This window comes from Mytilus trossulus, chromosome 3 (genome assembly GCF_036588685.1).
Source record: "Mytilus trossulus isolate FHL-02 chromosome 3, PNRI_Mtr1.1.1.hap1, whole genome shotgun sequence".
Lineage (NCBI taxonomy): Eukaryota > Metazoa > Mollusca > Bivalvia > Mytilida > Mytilidae > Mytilus > Mytilus trossulus.
In genome coordinates this window covers 58,842,259-58,850,986 of record NC_086375.1, presented here as the reverse complement: position 1 = coordinate 58,850,986, position 8,728 = coordinate 58,842,259, and the positions used below count along the sequence as shown (strand labels likewise).

Genomic DNA, 8,728 nt, shown 5'->3' with positions numbered 1-8,728 from the left:
AATTCTAAAAACTTTAACCACAGAATGAATGTAATGTTTCCCTGCAGAAAAATCTAAGTCCATTTATAAGTAAAATACGGAAAAAATGAAATTTTATTTTTACAAAATTTACTTCTGGATATTATCTTATGATCATAAACAAGCTTCTGTACAAGTTTGGTAAAAACCCAGGATAGCTGGAGAAAGTTATTAAAATTCTAAAAACTTTAACAACAGAGTGAATGTTTTGTTTCCCCGCAGAAAAAACTAAGTCCATTTATAGTAAAATACGGAAAAAATGGAATTTTATTTTTACAAAATTTACTTCTGGATACTATCTTATGATCATAAACAAGCTTCTGTCAAAGTGTGGTAGAAATCCAGTATGGTTTAAGAAAGTTATTAAAATTTCAAAAACTTTAACCACAGAGTGAATATTTGTTGACGCCGCCGACGACGCCGACGCCGACGGAATGTAGGATCGCTTAGTCTCGCTTTTTCGACTAAAGTCGAAGGCTCGACAAAAAGAAGATATGGTATGATTGCCAATGAGACTACTATCCACAAAAGACCAAAATGACACAAACATTACAATTATAGGTCACCGTACGGCCTTCAACAATGAGCAAAGCCCATACCACATAGTCAGCTATAAGAGGCCCCGATTAGACGATGTAAAACAATTCAAACGAGAGAACCATGGCCTTATTTATGTAAAAAAAAGGAACGAAAAACAAATATGTAACACAAACAAACGACAACCACTGAATTACAGGCTCCTGTCTGTTAAATTTCTTTGTCAGCAGCCATTACCTCAAACCTTTTCCAGAACTCTTTCTTCATCTTTTTTGAACCCCGAAAAAAGTATGTTTTACATATTAGTCATATTGGTCATTAATGTTATATCATATTCTCGAAAAAAAATCTCTGCGGCCTTATATGGTACGACTAGAGGAGGAGTGTTTTGGTAAATGCAGACTCTTAAAATAAAGAACCCAGCAATATATATTGTCGTTATCACCAATTTTTACTTATTTGTAATGAATTTGTTCCAGACATATAAAGGTGCATTCGATATTTCGTAAAATTAAACGTGGCTATGGATTTTTTATCTATTTTTTTCGCAACAAGTCAAAAACAATTTTTTTCTTTCAATTTCAGCATTACATACACTGGCAGCTGAGGGTGAAACAAACAAATTTTTTTTCTCAGGGTCAAAAACTAGAAACGAACTTTGGTCATTGCGTCTGGTGTACTAAACTATGATCCTAGTACCTTTGATAACTAATAAATGTTGTTAGCTCAATTTTATGGAATTGCTATAAACTCATAATAATAAGAAACAAACTTAGATATTCAAACATATTATGTTATTTTGTATTTTTTTTCCTCTCCATATTGTAATGTTGTCTTTAACTAATGCTTATATAACATATCACAATCACACACATACACAATTTAAAATCATTTTCTATTTTTTATTTTGTATTTTATCGATATGAATGCATGAATTTGCAACCTTCAAATAATTAAACAATGTAAGATGTATGTTCTATCTCCTGAAGTCAAAGTGGACAACAATTTTGCCTTTAAAATATGTCGCTTCTTCTTGTTTTCTTCTATCAAAAGAGTGTTTCTCTCTCTATTCAAAATAACTTTCGCTTTGAACTGTTAATATGATTATGTATTAAAAGTAAATTTTAATTCAAACACACTATTTTAAAGTCTCGATTTTCTGCAAAAATCTTTGCTCTATTTACCACTAAACCCAAGTTTTTCTATTATATGCAACATAACAAAAGATACTTCTGAAGTGTGTATCCACGGACCAGAACTCTGGTTTCAATAAATGTATGCCCCAGCACCCCCTTGATTTCATCACTGTTTAAAAGGGTAACAGTGAGAGGAAGTGTCTTTATATCATTTGTCTTTCTTTGGAAGGTATATCACCAAAATGTTTGGATCCTCCTCACCCACCCAGTTCTCCACCTGAAAAACAAATTCAATATATCTTACAGAAATTTAAACTCAAATCAACACTTATTTTCTCGCATTTTCTATTTTATCTTGTGTTATAACAATAACTCATGATTTACAAAGATCTGTTCTTGTTTCCTTCTGTTTTTTCAACATGTTAAATGAAGCTTTCACTTCAATGTTTCTTAGCCGTATTTAGCACAAATTTTTGGAATTTTGATCCTCAATGCTCTTCAACTTTGTACTTGTTTGCTTTATAACTATTTTGATAAGAGCTTCACTGATGAGTCTTTTAATGACGGAACGCGCGTCTGGCGTACTGAACTATGATCCTGGTATCTTTGATAACTAATTAATGTTGTAACAAACTTAATTTTATGCAATGACTATAAACTCATAATAAGAAAAAAACTTGTCTACAATATTTTGCATACAGACCTAAGATGTTCAAACACATTATATAAATTGTATCTATGTTCATCTCCATATTGTAATGTTGTCTTTGACTTATACTTGTATTACATATCACACACATACAAAATCTAAAATTATTTTCAGTTTTTGATTTTGATATGAATTTTATAACAAGAGGCTGTCACAACGACAGCAAACCGGATTTATTAGCATTTATTTGTGTCCTGGCAATATCACAAGAACCATTACTGATGATTGGTGAAAGTGAAAATTGTCAATATCAAATTTGACCTCTATTTTGTCATCAGTATCAACATATTAAAATTTGAAAAGCTTAGATTGAATGGTTTGTGAGTGAATGTAACAGCGTGAATGGAAACACCATTTTACGATCTTTCAATAACCATAACTCCTGAACGGTAAAAGTCAAAATCGTCATTATTGAACTTGACCTCTATTTTGTCATCAGTAACAACATATTAAAATTTGAAAAGCTTTGATTGAATGGTTCATGAGAAAATGCATGGACACGACTGGAAACATCATTTTTCAATCTTTCAAAAACCATAACTCCTGAACAGTAAAAGTCAAAATCGTCATTATAGAACTTGACCTCCATTTTGTCATCAGTAACAACATCTTAAAATTTGGGAAGCTTTGGTAGAACAGTTCATGCGTAAATGCACGGACACGACTGTAAATGCCATTTTTCAATCTTTCAAGAACCATAACTCCTGAACAGTACAAGTCAAAACCGCCATTATTGAACTTGACCTTCATTTAGTTGTCAGTAACAACATATTAAAAGCTTTGGTTGAACGGTTCATGAGTTAATGCACGGACAACATTTGATTGCCGACCGCCCGCCCGCCGAGCATCCCCAATTTAATAACCGACATTTTTGTCACAAAAATCCGGTTAAAAATCAATGAATGAATATGCAACCTTAAAATGATTTAACAATGTAAGATGTATGTTCTATCTCCTGAAGTCAAAGTGGACGACTATTTTGCCTTTAAAATATGTCGCTTCTTCTCGTATTCTTGCTTCAAAAGTGTGTTTCTGTCTCTCTGCTCAAAACGACTTTCTCGTTGACATGTTCAATATGATTATGTATTAAAAGTAAATTTAAATTCAAACACACTGTTTTAAAGTCTGTCGATTTTCTGCAAAATTTTTTGCTCTATTTACCACTAAACCCTAGTTTTTCTATTAAATGCAACATAACAAGAGATACTTCTGAAGTTTGTAACCACAGGCCAGAACTCTGGTTTCAATAAAGTTATGCCCCAGCATCCCCTTGGATTTCTTCACTGTTGAAAGAGGTTACAGAGAACAGTGAGAGGAAGTGTCTTTATATCTTTTGCCTTTCTTTGGTAGGTATATCACCAACATGTTTAGATCCTCTTCGCCCACAGAGTTCTCCACCTGAAAAAAAATCAATATATATTACAGAAATTTAAACTCAATTTAAAATCATCAACTCTTATTTTCTCTTTTATCTTGTGTTATAACAATAAATCATTGAATTACAATGATATATTCTTTTTTCCTTCTGTTTTTTCAACATGTTAAATGAAGCTTTCACTTCAATGTTTCTTAGCCGTATTTGGCACATCTTTTTGGAATTTCGAGTCCTCAATGCTCTTCAACTTTGTACTTGTTTGGCTTTATAACTATTTTGATATGAGCGTCACTGATGAGTCTTCATGTCGAAACGCGCGTCTGGCGTACTTAATTATAATCCTGGTACCTTTGATAACTTAATTAATTTTATGCAATGACTATAAACTCATAATAATAAAAACTTGTCCACAATATTTTGCATACAGACCTTAGATGTTCAAACACATTATATTATTTTGTATCTTTTTTCATCCCCATACTGTAATGTTATCTTTAACTAATACTTATATTACATAAATCACACATAAACAATTTAAAATCATTTTCATTTGTTATGAACTTAATAAAAATTAATGAACAAATATGCCACCTTAAAATAATTTAACACTGTAAGAGGTATGCAAGTTAAAAGAAAGCACACTTTTTGCCAAAAGTGAAGAACATAGTTTTGAAAGTCTCTAATACTTGTTATGATTAAGAATCTTTATTTAATACCCAAAAGATTGGGATTATATCATTAATTTATAAGAAACATGACCCTTTGTCCCTGGATAACTACCGTCCAATAACTTTATTAAATATAGATGTGAAATTAATAACATATACTTTAGCACAAAGACTTAAAAACAAATCTTACCATTAATAATTTATAGAGACCAAACTGGATACATAAAAAATCGCTTTATTTCAATATTGAAGGAGCTATATTATTTATCGACTTTTCTAAAGCATTTGGTTCACTGGAATGGGATTTTATGTTGGAATCATTAAAGAAATTTGGGTTCAATGAATCATTTCAGAAGTGGGTTAAAACCCTATATTATGACGTAAAAGGATGTATTTAATAACGGGTGGATTTCAGAAACCTTTAACATTGAGCGCGGATTTCGACAAAGATGTCAGCGCTTCGTTGTTTGTTTTATCAGTTGAATTACTTGCTTGCAGAATAAGAGACTCTAATGATATAAAAGAAATACAAATCAAAATTGATAAAAAAAAAAAAAAAAAAAAAAAACTCAGTCTAAAAATTTCACATTAAGCAGATGACACAACTCTTTTTTTTTTTAAATCTAAAAATGAAATAAAGCATGCACTTAGTATAATTGAAACCTTTGGATCGTTCTCTGGACTTAAACTTAATAGAAATAAAACAGAAGGTATATGGCTAGGTAAACTTAAACACTGCAAGGACAAATTCGAAAACATTAATTGGAAACATAACGTAAAAAGTCTTGGTATTTATTTTGGTTCTGACAAGAAAGAATATCAAAAACTTAATACTGAAAAACAGTTGGAAAAATCAGAAAAAATAATTAATGATTGGAAAGAAAGGAAAATTAGCATGATTGGTGAAATCACTATTATCAAAACACTTGTCATACCTAATATAACATATATTGCATCACTAATACATCTGTGCAAAGAAACTATATCTAAGTTTAAGAAGATGATATATAATTTTATATGGGAGGGTGGCAGTGAGAAAGTTTAACGCTCAGTGCTAAGAAAAAAATATTTAGAAGGGGGGTTAAAAATGACAGATCTAGAACCTTACATTGAAGCAATGAAAATACATTGGGTTTAAAGTCTTACAGATGAAAGTTGGGCAAACTAGAAACTTATTCCAACCTACTATTTAAAAATCTCATATTTAAAATGAATCTTGGCTCTCATAAATCATAAGAAAACATAAAAAACCTGTCTACTTTTTACTTAGAAATCTTAAAGTGCTGGATTAAAAATGTAGGCGGGAAGACAAAAAAACCTGAGAACTTTCAGATATCAGGAAACAAGTTATATGGGGAAATCAATATATTAAAAATCAAGGCAAAAGTTTGTATCTTAAACATTGGATAGAAGAAGATATAATTTTTATTAACAACATAATCGACGATAAAGGAGAAATTTCTCAAAAAATTCTAGACAAACTTAAAAGGAAACAAAATTGGATAGCAGAAACGTGTATTTTACGTAAAGCTATACCCAAATCTGGGAAAGAAAAATTAAAGAGTAAAACATCTACAAATACTAAAATTAATTTTCAACAAGCTATAAAGATAAATAGCCATGGATTGTATTACAATCTGGACAAAATTTCATTCAAAGAAATATATATATAATGTATATGTATGGAAAAATAATTTCACTTTTGATAACATTACTTATTTAACAAAGAAGAACCTTACTTTTACATTCCATTTTTTCAAAGATAATAGAATGAAAATGTTTAGATGGAAATTACTGCATAATATTATAGAAATTAATCACAATTTGTATCTGATAATCCAAATTGTGTGATTTGTTCCAAATGTGATAAATATAATCATTTTTTCTTTAAATGTAAATGGGTAAAAAAAATATTGGTCAATAATTTATTACATATTTATGTATTTTAATAGAGATAAACATGTCTTTTGTCTTAAAAATCTGGTATTTGGATATAAAATTGAAGATATTGAATATAATCCACTAAATCATGTCATAACAATAATTTGTTTTGTGATTTATAAATGTTTTTATTTATCAGAAAAGAGGACTAAATTAGTGAACATGTTGTCAGTTCTAAAAAATGAAATTGAAACACAAATTTATATCATCCAGATAGTCTATTTTCAAAAGTTATATCATCCAGAAAGTCTATTTTTGAGAAAAATTCAGAGAAAAATATCAAAACTTTGATTATATTTTTTTTGAAGGAGAATTAGACCTTATACAAATACTACAGTATTGAAATAACAAAGAATCAAATACAAATACTACAGTATTGAAATAACAAAGAATCAATCAATAAATTATAATTTACAAATCAATCAAGATCAGGGGTCAATAGCTCCTTCTTTGATCTCTTCCAATATACTTCATTCTTACTTACATGTACCTGAAATATTCGATTATTATAAGTTTAAAATTTTTTACATTTGATAAGTGACTTTATGTCTAATAAATTACTCACCATATGATTTCATGAAATATTTGTCAAACCAAGAGGTCAACCATGCTTGATCATTCTTGATCATTCTACTTTCGGTTAAACTAGTTTTATATAATCAAAAGAAATGACGGGCAAAATCCGGTTATTTTGTGATCTTTTTTTTTTTATTACTTTCTTATATGATTGTTTATATATAGGATCACTGAATAATATATATGTATTGTGTGCTCGTATGAATACTTTGTAAAATGCTACTAACACAAGATATGAATATAAGATATATTTTGCTTATCAAATTACCTGGTTTCATTAGCAATTAACAACACAGGCTTAGCGTCATTGTTGTAGCGCTAAGTGACATTATTCACAACCAGTAGTGAAATAAAGTATTTAAAGTTGAAAAAAAAGAAAGCACAAATGCAACATATCGGTACATTATAATCCTTCCTGAGACAGCAACACTATATGATTGACACCCACACACATACAAAACAATAAATAAGCCTCACAAAATATAGAGTGTAGGCATATACGAATCAGATCTTCTCTAACATCATTAGGTTGATTTTTTTTACACTTAACATATTAGAGACAAATATTGTTACGTAAGTATTTCTACTACCAAAACAAAAAACTTGCGTATTCCTAGACATGGAATGGACAACTAAAATGCAAAGAATTATGTAATTTCTTCAACAACATGTATAACTATATAAACAACTGAAATTTGCACCAATTCTCTGTGTAAATGATATCAGCCAGTCCAGAGAAATTATAAGAAATATATATCACAGGTTGTTAACAAAATACATTGAAAACAGTAATTACACAAAACAGTAATTACACTCTATCTAGTGCACATGTAAACTCTGTAAGGTTAAGTTGGTCTACTTCTTCGCCAACACAACGTCTTTTCTTGTGTAAGAATTTGCAGCAAGTAATGCACTTCACCTATTAAAAGAAATATAAATATGTGATATAATTCCTGGTTACACATTTTCTTGTACTTTGTCATCGTGATATTTTTTAAAAACAAGTTCTCTGTATTTAAATTCTCCCTCGCCCTGCTCGTCCGAATTTAAAGCATTAAATCTCTAAATTCAATAGCCTATAAACAAGACAAACACAGATATAGGATATGTTGCTCGCAGTAACATCGAATTTTCTCTTGCGATACAATACTTTATTTTACTTTACTTAAAATGGCCGTATTTACACCCCAAATTTTACTCTGAGTACAGACTAACCTATACACCTGCAACAGTTTTAAGGGATGGCAGGAACTAGATATATAAATTTTAAATGCACTTTATGTTTCAGAAAATTATAAACTTTTCTAGGTTTTGCTATCCATTTTTTTTCGTTCCTGCAGAAGGTGAAAAAAATAACTAAGTAGAGAAAACGATTGAGTAGCTCCCCTCATATAATCAATGTGAGTAGTATTGATTTAAATGGACAATACACACCTGTAAACAATAGGTGATTTAACATGTTTAAACTGTGTAACTGAGTGGACTGTAAGAAATGAAACTCGGCTGTTTGTTTATTTTGCTATCTCCTGCAGCCTGAAAAAAATTGGACATAAAAATCCAGGTAAGTTTTTAATTTTCTGAAACGTAAACCTCGTATAACTTTTATATATCTAGTTCCTGCCATGCCTTAAAACTTTCCTGGATGTACCAGTTTCTCTGTACTCATAGTAATTTTTTAGGTGTAAACACTGCCATATTTTTCAATTCCTTATGATGAACCTTAAGCAATAAATCCCACAGCTGGATCCGTCCTGTTGTTTTGAATGAG

The 8,728-nt window shown here is 30.1% G+C and overlaps 1 long non-coding RNA gene across 1 annotated transcript; it reads right to left on the bottom strand.

The window, feature by feature from the left end:
* Nucleotides 1-1,375: 1,375 nt before the first annotated feature.
* On the bottom strand, nt 1,376-7,024 carry LOC134709590 (uncharacterized). The gene is made up of 3 exons (XR_010105993.1): nt 6,950-7,024; nt 3,608-3,798; nt 1,376-1,968 (listed from the first exon to the last, which is right to left on the bottom strand). It is a non-coding gene; the product is annotated as an uncharacterized LOC134709590 (long non-coding RNA).
* Between the last annotated feature and the right edge of the window lie 1,704 nt (nt 7,025-8,728).